Source organism: Petromyzon marinus, unplaced genomic scaffold (genome assembly GCF_048934315.1).
Source record: "Petromyzon marinus isolate PM22_M1 ecotype Great Lakes invasive population unplaced genomic scaffold, UKy_Petmar_22M1.pri1.0 PM_Scaffold_26, whole genome shotgun sequence".
In the NCBI taxonomy this organism is placed as follows: Eukaryota; Metazoa; Chordata; class Hyperoartia; order Petromyzontiformes; family Petromyzontidae; genus Petromyzon; species Petromyzon marinus.
This window is the reverse complement of record NW_027423235.1, coordinates 1199869-1217195: the sequence shown is the minus strand read 5'-3', so window position 1 is coordinate 1217195 and position 17327 is coordinate 1199869. Positions and strand designations below refer to the sequence as shown.

General features: G+C 45.6%; 1 long non-coding RNA gene across 1 annotated transcript; it reads right to left on the bottom strand.

Moving 5' to 3' along the window:
* Nucleotides 1-1479: 1479 nt before the first annotated feature.
* On the bottom strand, nucleotides 1480-16980 carry LOC142923054 (uncharacterized). Its single transcript, XR_012940498.1, has 3 exons — nucleotides 16616-16980; nucleotides 15658-15735; nucleotides 1480-1608 (listed from the first exon to the last, which is right to left on the bottom strand). It is a non-coding gene; the product is annotated as an uncharacterized LOC142923054 (long non-coding RNA).
* Nucleotides 16981-17327: the final 347 nt, after the last annotated feature.

Here is a 17327-nt window from a genome sequence, read left to right as displayed (position 1 = left end):
GGGAAAAACCTTATTGTTAAAGTAGTCACAATTAACGTATATACTGTGGTTGTGGTGGCGTAGCTATCGAGTGTGCAGGCAGTGCAACTGCACCAGGACCCACAGGCCGGGGGGGCAGGAGCCAGGCTACGACACCTATGTAGGGTGCAAAAGACGTTCAAAATACAAATATTTTAGCCCAGTAGCTCTTAACCTTTACTGCAGCCTTGCAGTAAAGGTTAAGAGCTACTGCTCATGCCAAGAACGCTATGCCACTGCTTAATTATAAATTTGTTTTTAAAACTCACACAGATACGATCGGACAGCATTGTTCCTTCCAGACGCAGGCTTGTGAAACGTGTACCTCTTTATCACTGTCACCGTCCCCTCGCACCCTCAGAGTCCCCTCCAGGTAATTCTCACGACTCGCAAGGAAGGTTCCCTGGACAAACCGGCCGGAGCGCACACCTTGCTGCAGCTGGGACAGCGGGAGATGTTCGGGGAAGATTACCCGGGACTCCACCACATCCTGCACACGTACACAGCACACGCACGGCACATGCACGCGTCAACAACAATTTTGCAACCGCCATCACGTAACGAGACGAAGGATCCAGTCTGATTTATCTCAGAGCAGTACGGCCATCCGTGTTAGAGAACGTTCCACAAAAGCGGATATCATAGAGCTACCTCTAGAGTTTCACCTTTCCGTCTCTGCTTTTTGCTAAATATGCCACGTTATAAATCTAGGATTTATTTTATTCATAATAAAGGTTTTTGGGTTAGATCGCGTTATTTATAAATGTGTCGTAACCCTCCACCACCCGACACGGCCAATCAGCAAAAAAAGTGTCACGTTGACAAAAGACAAATAATTCACTACTTTAGCCCACCGGTGTGTTGAAGAGTGAATCCAATTGAGTACTCAAACTGTAAATGTTGTGGATTCACTCTTCAACACACCGGTGGGCTAAAGTAGTGAATTATTTGTCTTTTGTCAACGTGACACTTTTTTTGCTGATTGGCCGTGTCAGGTGGTGGAGGGTTACGAGACATTTATAAATAACGCGATCTAACCCAAAAACCTTTATTATGAATAATATTGGTCGCGAAAGCCTACGTGTTAAACCGATTTATTTGATTGATTGACCATTGCTGGTGAGGATGAGACGTTCTAAAAGGGAGCTGTTTAACACGTATTCTTTTGCGACCAATATTATCCATAATAATGTTTTTTTGGGTAACAGCGCGTAAATGTGTGTAGTTAACCCGGTACAGCCAATTAATAAGGTTTGTTACGTAAAACAAAACGTGTCAATTAGTTACTACTGCAGCACGCCAGTGTATTGGAGAGTAAACCCACAACACTTACAAATCGAGTATATCGTTCCCTGGCGATTACAACCAGCGAAACGTCGTACTCAGCGCAAGGCAAGTGTCCCTTTCTTCAGTGAGGCAGCTGGATGCAACGCGGAAGTGAGGGGTCGGACAAGGGTACAGGCCCGCACCATAAATATGATGGGGGGGGCAGAGCTGATGCACGCATACGGAGTCTCACCTGCTCCGAGGCCAGTGCCAGACGGTCAATCAACTCAGGGTTGTCCAGCAAGCTGCGCACGTATTCCTCCACTGGGGGTACACAGACACGCGCAGATAAACGCAGAAATTATAATTGTCGAAACGATTTACCAGACGATTTAGAGTGCTACCCAAAATGTAAATTTGTTACTTTTCAAGTCATGCCTGCTGGATTTATTAATTTTCCTGTTTAACTGAAGCACTGTTTAACAAGAGGCACTACAGACTTGATTCAAAGCTTTCGTGACTGCAGGAATTACTCTTTGGTTTTTTTCGGTAAAGTCACGTATAAATAAGAAATAATAAAATAACATAATAGCGTACGACGTTTCGATTGCAACACAAGCAGCCATCATCAGGTACAGAAGAGCTAAATTTACGAGAGAGAGGAAACACATAACCCCAGATGTATATACAGACACACAAGTAGGGGGGAACTAACACATATACAACAGGGGACACAGAGAGAGAAGCATACCAAACAAACAGGGTTTAGCGCCCGAAACGTCGTGATTTGTTTTATTTTATACCTATGTTACTTAACCGAAAGAACTAAAGAGTATGTTTAACTGTGTCTCTGTGACTGTGCGTGTTTAACTGTGTCTTTGTATGTGACTGTGTCTGTGGTGCACGTCTTTGTTGCCGTTAATATGGCTGTCTGGGTGGCGAGTGGTCGCTCAGTGGTTAGTTCACTGTGCTACGAACCCAACGGCCAGAGTTCGATTCCCGCTCACGGCCAACACCAGTGACAATTATCTGAACCGGTCTTGGGCCTCCCCAGGTGAACTCAGTCTCAAATGAGTACCTGGTGCGGTGTGTAAACATCTACACTGGGGAGACAAAGGCGGCCGAGCGTGGTGCTGGACACCCACCCCGTCGTGTACCGTGGCCGACCTTCACAGAAGTTGCCCCAAGTTTGGTGAAGGCCACATAGGGAATTTTTTTCTTTTTTTAGTGCATCCACCTCGACCTGGCTGCGAGGAAATTGCTGGTAACGCATGGACACATCGCCAAGATTTGCGACTTTGGGCTGGCACGGGACGTCCAGACTGACCCCAACTACGTGGTGAAGGGCAATGTGAGTCCTTCACCTTACTTAGCATCATCAGCATCATTATCAGTATCGCCAATGTCATCACCATCATCGGGATAGAAGGCCCATCACTTTAATTGTACTCAATGTTTTTATTTTATTTTGCACAGCCCCTAAGAAAAAAAGAGTGGGGGTGCTGCCACACACGGTGGTGCAATGGCTCTCCCACCCTGGACTTGCAATCCAGAGGTCGGTTATTGGATTCAATCTCTCTGCTCTGCCGACAGTTTAAAATATGGGGCAATTTCACAAATCGCCTTCCCCCCCCCTACCATGTGGTACACGGGGTAACTCTGGCCCAGAATAACCTGTGGTGGTGACCACCAGGCTAACTACACTAATTACAACATGACTAGCTACGACAGACCGGGACCACAGCTCGGGTCCAGGTCCACGTGTTGGAGACTTGGTAGAACGTAGACGTAGACAAAGGTTTCTTCAAGATGAACAACAACGCCGGTCCCTCTGGGGGACCCGGCTTATAATCTCTGTGGCGTGGCCGGCTCCGCCCTTGGCCACAACCACCTTCTAGAATCCTCGAGCAGCAGGATCTGGACCCCGACCACGTGACCACCCCTAGCCCCCACTTGGGGCCCCTTTGTAGGATTAGCCGGTCACGTGTCCTCTCGGGTCAACCAGAGTGCCATGGCCTTTAGTAACCCCTTTCCTACGGCCGGCATTCCCACACCCTATCCTGTCGGGCTGGCACTGCACGCCAAGCGTGATGCCATCCAGCTGATCAATCAGCGCTGACCGAGTCCTTCTAGGGCCGGTACTACACTTGGCACTACACAGTGACATCCCATGATATCATTACACATTTAACCCTTCAGGGTAGTGGAGGGCTAGATGACGCTAATTTGGCCAAATGAATGTGGCCTCCCGCAAAAAAACGTATGACGAATTGCGAAGCATCGCCCTGAACTGAATTTACTGAACGTATTGTTGTTGTGCTTGTGGCCATGCGGTCATGTCTCCAGAAAGCATGTTCCATGGGCTCTACAAGGTGCAGAGCGACGTGTGGTCAAGGGCATTTCCCTGTCTCCAGACGACTTGCTTGTCAGTATTCATGTGGTTTCCTTATTCACCAAAGTTCCGATACCTGACACCATCGCAATCACTGAAGACTTGGTTCATCAAGGACTGCATACTGATGTACCCCCCCTGGTGAGACACTGCTTAACCAACACATACTTCACCTGGAATGGAACTTTCTACGAACAAACTGAGGGCACCCCAATGGGCTCCCCCCTATCTCCGGTTGTAGCCAACGTTTTCATGGAGAAATTTGAAACTGACGCCATCCAGACTGCCACTCGACGCCCGACGTTATGGAAGAGGTACGTGGATGACACTTTTGTCATCTGGCCACATGGCCGGCCTGCTCTAGACCAATTCCTCGACCACATCAATTCCATATACCCAGCCATCAGATTTACCATGGAAGTCGAAAAAGATGGCAAGCTACTCTTTTTTATGTCCTAATAAAAAGGAGACCTGATGGTTCAATGAGCCACTCTGTCTACAGTAAAGCTACCCATACGGATGCTTACTTAAAACCGGATTACCACCACCATCCATCCCAGAAGAACTCCCTCATCAAGACTCTATACCATAGAGCCCAATGCATTTTCGACCAGGAACAGATTGCCAGTGAACTCAAGCATGTACACCAAGCTCTCAAGGCTAATGGTTACTCCGACTACACAATCCGCAAAGCCATCACTCCAGCCATGAAGAAGGATCCTCTTGAGGAGCCATTCAAAACCATCACCTTACCCTACATTGCAGGGGTCACAAATAAGATCTCCAAAATCCTGAATAAACACAAGATCCAGGTCCGATTCAACACAGTACATAAAATCCGTGATCTGGTTCCGTCTGTAAAAGATGTGGTTCCAGACATACAGTACCCAGGCGTCTACAAACTAAGTTGCCTCTGTGGTAGCAGTTACATTGGAGAAAACAAACGACATATCTCAGACCGCATCCGTGAACATAAAGCAGGCTTGAAACACTGTAGGACGAACACCTTAGCCGTGGCAGATCACTGTTATAATTCAGTGGGCTCACATGACATTGACTTCTCCAAGACGGAGGTTCTCTGCAAGCCATCCGGCTTGTATTTTATGGTGACTTTCAGACCGCAGTCCATTCGCTGGCACTGCCTCTTCACACGACGATCAATGGTATGGTTTATAGCATGTTATATAATAATACAAAATAGTATAACATTGTAATGTTTAACATAATTCATAAGGCAATATATAGTATCGTAATTGTATAGTGAATATACAGCAGTGTGGTATACAGTAGGGTTGGTAGAATAATACATAGTGTAATATTACAAGTCTAACATTTTACAGTCTAAAGCATAGGGTAGTGTAAAGTAACGCATTGTATAATTCAAGGGTGGGTTTGGTGATGGTAGTGTATATTACGGTGTATAGTTGTGTAATGTAGGAAAAAGTTTAGTTGGAGACATATCAATATACTGCATAATGTTCGAGCTTACATTGGGCTGTGTATACGATATTATACAATGTAGTTTAGATTGGAAGGTATAACGTTACAATGTATAGTAGTCTAGTTTATGGCATGGTTGTAACGCAACACAGGACAGAGCAGCGCATCGTGGCAGTTTCTCCCCCCTCCTCCGTTCCGAGCATGGATGGACTCGTCCGTCTGAACGAGGCTCGTCGCTCTCCGTGGTGCTAACGTTGGAAAGAAGGAAAAAACCGCCACCCTTTTTTTCGCCACATGGCATTGTAATGTATAATGACTTATTGTTAGTAGCTCAGCTGATTGGAGAGTATATAGAGTTTATTGATAACATTGATGTAGTTTATATTTTAGTTTTATTAATTCGTTTACTATATGGTATTCATTATATAGTGTAATGTATACCTAGTTACTTTATGTTTATAGCTCAACTTATTGAAGAACATATTGAGTACATTTATTATATTGATGTTGTTTATACTTAGTTTTTGTTCACATCGGTTTTATTGTATAATAGTTGGGTAGTTGCAGTCCTTTAGCGTCCATATACTAAATGCCTCTGCTGATATGTAAACTTTGACTTTAACATAGCTATTTCCGTGACCAGTCGCATGCTAATCCCTCACATTAACATCATGCTAATCTCCCAGTTACATGCTAATTTCTGACTTTAACACCCTGCTGATCCAACACTTTAACACAGCTATTTCAATGCTAAATTATCCTGTTTGATATGTAAACTCCTTTGTCAAGGCGCTTTACCTCTCCCACCTAGCTTAAAAGACGCTTCGAATCTTAGCAGCAGTTATTGAAGCGCTGTCGTCCTACAGTTCTGTTCCTTCACCTGAAGAAGGCTACTTGTGTTGTGGCCGAAACGTCTTGAGAATTTAATTTTTTATTATGTTTTATTTTTATTTTATTTCCATTCTACGTGACTTTACCAAAAGAACCAAGAAGTTGCATAGAGTTGTTGCATGCTTGGGCTCCAGATGCCGAAATTACCTTTTAAAAAACGGCTACCAGTCTCATCAGATCTCAGAAGCTAAGCTTGCAGCGCCCAGCCCTGATGGTAACCCGGGGATACAAATTAATGTGGAGAAACAAATGTTCGCTTGTGACGACCAAGACTACGCCTGTCCTCCCAAGGACAGGCCTCACTGATTCCGAAGACTTTTATTTTCAGGAGGGTCCTGCCGAGTATTATTGCAGTAGGGAGGCGATGTTGTGCTGTGCAGTGCCGGAGAGTAAGCTCATGCAGCCGGTCCACCCTGTCCTCTCTCCTCCCATCGGGACGGGTCGGTCACAATAGCGTTCAGAAACACCCTCCACGTCACAAAACAGTTCAATTTCTCAATCCGGAGGTCAGCTCAAATCTGTACTGTGGGCGTTCCCTTGTACTCTACTGTGTACGTGGGGCTCTGGATCCAATCCCCTGATCACCATTGCATTCACTTAAATAATAATAAATTCTCCTGGCCACCCATAGAAAATAAGAGTGCACAATTATACGTGTGATTCATCACAGGCGAGCTCACACCGGCTACACTTACAGCTTAGGGCCTCGCATTAAGAGAGGGGGGGTCTCTAAATACGAAACAAGAAATGGACACGAGGTTTAGAGTTTTAACATAATTGTTTAATAAATAAAGATCGGTGAGAAAAAAAGACTCTCCAAAGCAGTTATTTTCATTCTGCTGACAAAAATATACAGGCATTCATAGAAGGGGCCTCTTAAGCTTGACAATGGCATAGGGCCCCAGCAATGTCATCATCCGGCTCTGCTGCCGAGTGTCATCCCAATGAAGTAATTTGCAGGTAACTTTAGCATTGGGATGCTTGGCCAATACCCAGTTACATTGTGATTGTGTGTTTTCTAGCTATGTGAGCAAACTGGATAACCCATACAGAACAAAGGTGAGAACGTAGAAAACTCCGCAAAGTGCCAGTCGGAAAATTAACCAAGGCCCTTCTTGTTGCGAGGGTCAAAGATCACCGCTGCACCACCCTGCCACCTGAAACGATAATAGTTCGCTTATAATTTTTTCGTTATTTTAGTGTGTACATTTACACGCGATAATCACATCTCATCTCAAGCATTTGAAAAGGGCACCCTCAGTGGCAACTGTTCTATGTGTGACACACGGTTATTCAGCACCTAACCTGTAAGCAGGTCAAGTGCTGTTTGCTGCGAGCAATCCCAATTGAGTGAGTCGCAGTGAAGTTTTTTTTTTACATGCCAATTTTCGCCTGTGATGCTGACACACGATGGCCATATTTTATTTTAAATAATGTCTTGGGATCGTTTTTTTACATTAAATTTTAGTGAGTAAATCACGAGCCCGTTACAGTGCGCCACGGGACTGCACGTCATTCGAGTGGTGCATTCACAATGCAACCGGACCATTTATTAGGGGGGGCTGACGCGAAGGGGGGAGTGAGGCCCGCGCCCCCACATAAACTGGGGGGGGGGGGGGGAGAGGGGGGCATTGTGACAGGCGTATTGTAGTAGGTGTAATCTGCTCCACGTTTGTCTTGATAAAGGAGCCCTGTGCAACCTGCTCGGTGTGAGACGTGTGTGCTCCTCGGTGTGACGTGCGTGCCGCTGGATGTGTGATGTGTGTGGGTGTAGGAGAGGCCCATTACCCTGGCGCATGGCAGTCGATGACAAGTTCTACCGCTTGATCTGCGATGGCTACTGCATGCAGCCACCCCCCTGCTGTCCACCGCAAGTGTAAGCCGCCCCCCCATACCTCCCACACCAGGTTTTATCCACTGCTGGACTGATGCGTTTCTATTGTGGATGCAGGTAGCTGACGAGGAGAGTGCGAAGTGTTTGTTATGGGATATTCTTTGATTTTAATTGTAGTGATTCAATTAATTGATTGAACAATTGCTTAAGGGTGAATTACGTGATGTGTTATTGGCAGTGAGTTGTGCTGGCTGGTTCAGTCTCGTTGACATGGCCATTATGAACCCTCTTAGTCTGGAATGTCCTACTTCCAGCCGTACGTGCTGTTGCGACCCACAGACTCCTCACATACAATGAGGGAAAAAAGTATTCGATCCCCTGCTGATTTTGTACGTTTGCCCACTGACAAAGAAATGATCAGTCTATGATTTTAATGGTAGGTTTATTTGAACAGTGAGAGACAGAATAACAACAAAAAAAATCCAGAAAAACGCATGTCAAAAATGTTATAAATTGATTTGCATTTTAATGAGGGAAATAAGTATTTGACCCCCTCTCAATCAGAAAGAATTCTGGCTCCCAGGTGTCTTTTGTACAGGTAACGAGCTGAGATTAGGAGCACACTCTTAAAGTGAGTGCTCCTAATCTCAGCTTGCTACCTGTATAAAAGACACCTGTCCATAGAAGCAATCAATCAGATTCCAAACTCTTCACCATGGCCAAGACCAAAGAGCTCTCCAAGGATGTCAGGGACAAGATTGTAGACCTACACAAGGCTGGAATGGGCTACAAGACCATTGCCAAGCAGCTTGGAGAGAAGGTGACAACAGTTGGTGCGCATCATGGAAGAAACACAAAAGAACTGTCAATCTCCCTCGGCCTGGGGCTCCATGCAAGATCTCACCTCGTGGAGTTGCAATGATCATGAGAACGGTGAGGAATCAGCCCAGAACTACACGGGAGGATCTTGTCAATGATCTCAAGGCAGCTGGGACCATAGTCACCAAGAAAACAATTGGTAACACACTACGCCGTGAAGGACTGAAATCCTGCAGCGCACGCAAGGTCCCCCTGCTCAAGAAAGCACATATACAGTGAGGGAAAAAAGTATTTGATCCCCTGCTGATTTTGTTCGTTTGCCCACTGACAAAAAAATGATCAGTCTATATTTTTAATGGTAGGTTTATTTGAACAGTGAGAGACAGAATAACAACAAAAAAATCCAGAAAAATGCATGTCAAAAATGTTATAAATTGATTTGCATTATAATGAGGGAAATAAGTATTTGACCCCTCTGCACTTGGTGGCAAAACCCTTGGTGGCAAAACCCTTGTTGGCAATCACAGAGGTCAGACGTTTCTTGTAGTTGGCCACCAGGTTTGCACACATCTCAGGAGGGATTTTGTCCCACTCCTCTTTGCAGATCTTCTCCAAGTCATTAAGGTTTCGAGGCTGACGTTTGGCAACTCGAACCTTCAGCTCCCTCCACATATTTTCTATAGGATTAAGGTCTGGAGACTGGCTAGGCTACTCCAGGTCCTTAATGTGCTTCTTCTTGAGCCACTCCTTTGTTGCCTTGGCCGTGTGTTTTGGGTCATTGTCATGCTGGAATACCCATCCACGATCCATTTTCAATGCCCTGGCTGAGGGAAGGAGGTTCACACCCAAGATTTGATGGTACATGGCCCCGTCCATCGTCCCTTTGATGGGGTGAAGTTGTCCTGTCCCCTTAGCAGGAAAACACCCCAAAAGCATATTTCCACCTCCATGTTTGACGGTGGGGATGGTGTTCTTGGGGTCATAGGCAGCATTCCTCCTCCTCCAAACACGGCGAGTTGAGTTGATGCCAAAGAGCTCCATTTTGGTCTCATCTGACCACAACACTTTCACCCAGTTGTCCTCTGAATCATTCAGATGTTCATTGGCAGGGAAAAAAAGTATTTGATCCCCTGCTGATTTTGTACGTTTGCCCACTGACAAAGAAATGATCAGTCTATATTTTTAATGGTAGGTTTATTTGAACAGTGAGAGACAGAATAACAACAACAAAAATACCGAAAAATGCATGTCAAAAATGTTATAAATTGATTTGCATCTGACCACAACACTTTCACCCAGTTGTCCTCTGAACCATTCAGATGTTTATTGGCAAACTTCAGACCAGCATGTATATGTGCTTTCTTGAGCAGGGGAACCTTGCGGGCGCTGCAGGATTTCAGTCCTTCACGGCGTAGTGTATTCCAATTGTTTTCTTGGTGACTATGGTCCCAGCTGCCTTGAGATCATTGACAAGATCCTCCCGTGTAGTTCTGGGCTGATTCCTCACCGTTCTCATGATCATTGCAACTCCACGAGGTGAGATCTTGCATGGAGCCCCAGGCCAAGGGAGATTGACAGTTCTTTTGTGTTTCTTCCATTTGCGAATAATCGCACTAACTGTTGTCACCTTCTCACCAAGCTGCTTGGCAATGGTCTTGTAGCCCATTCCAGCCTTGTGTAGGTCTACAATCTTGTCCCTGACATCCTTGGAGAGCTCTTTGGTCTTGGCCATGGTGGAGAGTTTGGAATCTGATTGATTGCTTCTGTGGACAGGTGTCTTTTATACAGGTAACAAGCTGAGATTAGGAGCACTCCTTTTAAGAGTGTGCTCCTAACCTCGGCTCGTTACCTGTATAAAAGACACCTGGGAGCCAGAAATCTTTCTGATTGAGAGGGGGTCAAATACTTATTTCCCTCAATAAAATGCAAATCAATTTATAACATTTTTGACATGCATTTTTCGGTATTTTTTTGTTGTTATTCTGTCTCTCACTGTTCAAATAACCCTACCATTAAAAATATAGACTGATCATTTCTTTGTCAGTGGGCAAACGTACAAAATCAGCAGTGGATCAAACACTTTTTTCCCTGCCAATGAACATCTGAATGATTCAGAGGACAACTGGGTGAAAGTGTTGTGGTCAGATGAGACCAAAATGGAGCTCTTTGGCATCAACTCAACTCGCCGTGTTTGGAGGAGGAGGAATAATGCCTATGACCCCAAGAACACCATCCCCACCGTCAAGCATGGAGGTGGAAACATTATGCTTTGGGGGTGTTTTTTTGCTAAGGGGACAGGACAACTTCACCGCATCAAAGGGACGATGGACGGGGCCATGTACCGTCAAATCTTGGGTGAGAACCTCCTTCCCTCAGCCAGGGCATTGAAAATGGGTCGTGGATGGGTATTCCAGCATGACAATAACCAAAAACACACGGCTAAGGCAACAAAGGAGTGGCTCAAGAAGAAGCACAATAAGGTCCTGGAGTGGCCTAGCCAGTCTCCAGACCTTAATCCCATAGAAAATCTGTGGAGGGAGCTGAAGGTTCGAGTTGCCAAACGTCAGCCTCGAAACCTTAATGACTTGGAGAAGATCTGCAAAGAGGAGTGGGACAAAATCCCTCCTGAGATGTGTGCAAACCTGGTGGCCAACTACAAGAAACGTTTGACCTCTGTGATTGCCAACAAGGGTTTTGCCACCAAGTACTAAGTAATGTTTTGCAGAGGGGTCAAATACTTATTTCCCTCATTAAAATGCAAATAAATGTACAACATTTTTGACATGCGTTTTTCTGGATTTTTTTGTTGTTATTCTTTCTCTCACTGTTCAAATCAACCTACCACTAAAATTATAGACTGATCATTTCTTTGTCAGTGGGCAAACGTACAAAATCAGCAGGGGATCAAATACTTTTTTCTTTCACTGTGGAGACCCACAGACTTCTTCTCTCTCTACAAGATAAACATGACCAGTGTTTCTGCACTACGTATGGAGATGCAGTGGCATTTAGACGCCGCTGTGTGAATCCATACTGTAGATATTGTATGCCTTCATGACCCTCTACCTACTCACCCCCCTCGCCACCTGACCCCCTTCATCCCCCTCCGTGACGTCATTAACATCATCGGCACTCATTCAACCATTGTGAGAACGAACGCGCACTGGAAGGGGTGAAAGCGCAGTCCGAGCTTGTGCACGATTCGCCTTCCTCGCACCCTCACTGCACCCTCCCCTCGCCCCACAGCCGCAAGGTGATGCACCACTGCTGGAGCCACACGCCGTTAGAGCGCCCCACGTTTGAGGCGATCCTCGCAGAGCTGAGACCGGCCTCCAACGATGACAAGATCGACAAAGGCGAAGAGGTCGGCTGGGAGCCGTCGTCCGTTCCGTCCGAGTACAGCTGCCTCGCTTGCTAGAATCACCCTCGCTACCTTGTCCACTCTAGGGGTGAAGTTTTTTTTTATTATTTCAAAGATTACCGTGCTACATTTGTTTATTCAGGGAAGTCTCACTCTTTTGCAGGAGGGTCCTGTCCAGCTTTCACAGAAGGGGGCGATGTTGCCACGGTGTGTAATCCCTGTTTAAGTTATTTGCAAGTAAAATCTCACTGTTAGAATTGGTTGTTCTTTTTTGAAAGCTGAGAACCTTGAGAAAACGCGTGCACAACAGGGGAAGAACATGCAAAGTCCACAAACTCTCACTTAGACGCCAAGACTAAGATCCCCCCATGTAACAGACTGTTGGGTAAGTGCCGTTATGAGCACTTATGCAGGCCAGCACAGCATATGGGGTTTGTCTCTGCCAGTGCTGATGTTTTCACAATGCACCAAGTACTCATTTGAGGCCGAGGGTAGGTCCAGGAATGGTTCAGATAATTGCCACTGGTGTTGGCCACGAGCAGGAATTAAACCAGGATTTATGGCTTCATAGTGCAGCTCGCTAACCCGCTGCACTAATGCTGCCCGTAAAGATCGGTAACATAAACAAACAACAGCTCGTACAAATACAAGAACAAATACAAGAACCCCCCCCCCCCCCATAAGGTACATCGTGTTGTTTTGATTTCACGACTCGGCGCGACTCGCGAATACTCAAAGCGAGATGCTCGTGGTTAGTAAACAGGTGTCCAGTAGTCAATCCGTGTTTACTAAAATCTCGTGGTTGGTAAATTAGCGGTTGGCAATGGATTCCTGTACATGTATGCCTCTACTTACGAAAGGGATGCCTTCTTCGAAAAACGCACGTAAAACAAAATATCGTAAATCGGAATGGCTTTTCCCCTTAATTGAATACGAAAAACTTGCGATGTGTTTCAGACAGTCATTTCTACTATAAACCCAAAATAAACACCAATATTTCACAATGCAAAAAATAATAAGGAACAAATATTACAAAAGGTTGAATAATAATCAATTTAAAACAAAAATAATTAACATCTTCAAGGAACTCACCAAAAGATCTGCATGTTGGAGTGACTGGAGAGGTGACGAGGCGTTACTTTTGCACTATGGGGATACCGTGACACTGTCGTGGATGGATGACAGCTTCTTGCTTGATGATCTCATGGCGCGTGCCATGTGATATATTGTTTCCGCTGAAATTCTATTTCGTAAGTCGAAAAGTATCCTTAATTTGTCAATTTCGTTTTCACTAAATTTCGTGAATGGAACATTCGTAAATCAAAACACAAAGATTTCCTGTACAACCAATATAGACTGTTGGGCCAAGTGCTGTCGTCAAGCACCTAATACAGAAAATAAAAAAAACACGTGCATTCATGCACAACCACGTACAAATACACGTGACCATTATAAGCACATGATTTCAACAGAAATTACAAATGTTATATATTGTGCTTTAATGATTACATTTTATATTAGTGTGTCTTAATATTACCATCATCACCACCATCATCACCAAATGTATCATTATCATCATCCTAACCATCTGTATAATCAATCACCATCATCTTCCAGAGTTAATACATTTCATGTCAATAGCTGGAAATGCTTGTATTTGTAATAACAAAATGCATAAGTAGTTGTCACTCACTCACCCACACTCAAACGGTCAGAAAGGACTGAAAGATGAAATATCTTCAGAACCCTACATCCTGAAACTAAATTAATTATTTCAATTTTACCAAGTAAGGCCCACTGAGCTATATCGCACACTCAGGAGTCCTGATTCCACTTCTGGGAGTCTCAAGTCCAACGCCATGGAATTGTATATGTTTAAACATGTGCGTGCACATGTGTTTGTGTGCACGTATGTGTGCATGAGTGCCTTCATATGCGCATGCATGTATGCACGTGCGTGTGTATGCACGTGCGTGTGTAAAATAACTTTAGCCATGACATTTGGGATATGTTAGGTTTAGGGTTAAGAGCTTTGCGCACGTAAACAGGTGGGTGTGTTAACTCACCAGTGTGTAGCTCACCTCACCGGTGAGCTGGTGTGTACGCTATCTAATCTGTAAGCTTACGACTGTGTGTGTGCACACTAGTGTGTAAGCTCACTGATGTGTAAACCTGCTGGTGTGTGGCCTCACTAATGTGCAGCACATTTCGTGGAAGCTCACTAGTGTGCTTGCACACGAGTGTACCGGTGAGTGTGATTGTGTGCGAGTGTGTGGTGAGTGTGTGTAAATTTGTGTGAGTGTGTGTGAGTGAATGAGTGCGGTGTGAGTGTGTGTGAATGCAGTGTGAGTGCGGTGTGTGTGAATGTGCAGTCAGAGTGTTGGTAAGTGAGTGTGCGGTGAGTGTGTGTGAATGTGCAGTCAGTGTGCCGGTAAGTGAGTGCGTGGTGAGTGTGCGGTGTGTGAGTGTGCAGTGAGTGCCAGTGTGCGAGTGTGCCGGTAAGTGAGTGTGCGGTGAATGTGGTGTGTGTGAGTGTGCCGGTGAGTGTGTGGTGAGTGTGTGGTTTGACGTGTCTCCGTATCAGTCTTACTCAGCCACCCCCTTACTTGCCCACGCGTAGATCCGTCCTGCCCACCAGACAGCTACATGCAATTCAAATGTCCACGTACACATGACATCACATTGCGATGCGCATGTGTGACATACATGTGCCACGTGTTGCACACACTACGCACGTCCCATGCACAAAGGGCATGCCTTACAAGTGATGACCACGCGATGCAGGTGCTTGCCTTGTAGATGTCACGTACCCGTGACGCACGTGGCCCGTGCGCGTGACGCGCGTGCTCCGCGCTGCCGTGTGCTTTGACCAGGGCCGTCCATAGGGGGTGCGTGGGCCCCCCCCCGATGCCTTCAAACTAAACCGGAAGCATTACATGTGACACTGATGTCTACACGTGGGGCCTCCCCCGAAGCGCGGGGCCCGGGATAGTCGGTCCAATTTGCCGGACACTCGGGGACGACTCTTGATTTGGCATACGCGACGCGCACGTTGTGTACGCTGTGCGTGGGGTGACTGGCCCGATGTGCGTGCCAGGCAGGGCAAGGGGGACTGCCATTGATTGTGTCGAGACCTTTTGTATGGGTGACGAGATGAACGCCCAAATTCAACGCAGGCCACCACACAAGGGCTGCACATTTCAATGTTGAGCAGGCCCCTGTGTGTCCGTGCGTGTGGGTCCCTGTGTGTGAGTGTTGTTTCTGTGTGCGTTATGTGAGGGTAGCAGTGACGCAGTGGATAGTACGCTACGCTCCGAACCCCGCAAACATCCGAGTTGGAGTCCCGCTCATGGCCAACACCAATAACGATAATTTATCTGAACTGGTTCTGGGTCGATTCAACCTCAAATGAATACCTGGAGCGGTGTGTGTAATACGTCACAACTTGGGAGACAAAGGCGGCCGGGTGTGGTGTTGGCCACCTACCCCCTAGTATACCATGCCGACCTTCATTGGTGCTTGCGAACAGCACTTGCCACAACAGTCTGTTAAGGCTATATGGGGGATCTTCGTCTCTGTAGTGTGAACCTCGTAGGTGTGTGCATGTGTGGAGGGAAACCTGTACTGCTGTCGTACGTTGTGACCGGGCGAGCCAATTTCCGTCCTCATGGTCGGCCACGGCGTCCTGGTCTTCGTACTGCTGCTTGTTTTTGGCTGTAATGACACCCAACATGGACAACCCCATCACCTGCGTTCAAACAAGTGTTACACAGTACGTACACACGCGCAATAAAGCAACCACAAAGCACATACACTTTTAAATATAAAAGCACTGGGGGTCTAGTACTGTAGTCACCAATCCGTGTGTATTATTTATTTATTTGTTGGTCATTCTGATGGCAGCACAAACAGAAGCTGCATACATAACTTCTCAATCCGCACAGTCCCAGGCCAAGGTCCATTCGTGGAATTAATACAAATATTTACTTATTAGAGGGTGTTTTTGTTTGTTTGGGTTAGTTCGCGTAAATCTTAGTCAAGTTTGTCACGTAAATAAAACATGCCAATTAGTGACTAATTCAGCACATCGGTGTGTTGGAGAGTAAACCCACAACATTTACAATTCAAGTACCGTGACGTTTCGCCTGTAACTACAACAACAACCCGCCTCGTCAGGTGACAGCCAGAGTTGTGGTGAAATCCTTCCCCTGTTTCGGTCTTTAATAGACGTAGACGGGGGATAAATGTGACGTCGTCGCTTGTAAGCAGGCCGATACGAAGACGGGGGGGGGGGGTAATGTATTGATGTAAATTACAATGGATATCTGTTATTGATTGGGTTATTCGCAGTTAATCAACATACATAATTGTTACTCCTGCTATTATGGATTGACTCAAGCAGCTAGCGAAGGATGCTAGGTTTAGTAATATATGTTATATATGTCGCTATTGTTAACTTTCAATCACATTTCTTATGATCACTGTTGCATTGTTTTTATAGCATTATTTTAGTAACTTCTAGAAAGGTTTAGTTTAGCCTGATTTTTACATAGTGGACACTGTGTGTGTGCTGCGAGCTGAGTGGTGGAGGTACCTGGCAACAGTTGAACCGAGCCCGCTCGGCCTCTTCATCCGTGGCGACCAGGGTACAATCGTTACTATATTCTTGGTTCTTTCAGGTAAAGTCACGTAGATAGAAAATAACAACAATAAAATAAAAATAAATTAAAATAAAAGCAAAAAACCCACGACGTTTCGATCGCAACACGTGATGAAGACCGCTTGTGTTGCCATCGAAACCTCGTGGGTTTTTTGCCTTCACTTAAAATGTTATTTTCTATCTACGTGACTTTACCGAAAGAACCAAAAATATGAATTCCTGCAAGTTACGAACGTTTAAAGTAAAAATTTGACAGTCGTGTAACTAATCAGGCCTGGAGGATACAGTGGACCACGTGGTTTCCGGGGTTTGTTACCTTAACAAGTGACGTCACTTCCTTAGCAACGGTCGATCATTACAGACGGAGGTGGACGCGCGCTCTGTGTGCTTAAAGATCGCATTCGGGAGCACACTTCGACAACGTCGTCAGTGAACATCGATAACGCGGTTAAATTACTTGGTAAACCTCATTGACAAACATCCGTGAGGTTGAACACTTCATTAACACAGTTAACGAAATCTATTGACAAAACGTGACCATCCGTGACTTCTCGTTCTGCCTTCAAGGCGATGTCTTCCGTGAGTACATCCACACGCGCGCTGTATCAGGATAACATTAATCTGAGAGAACATCTATATGTGAATG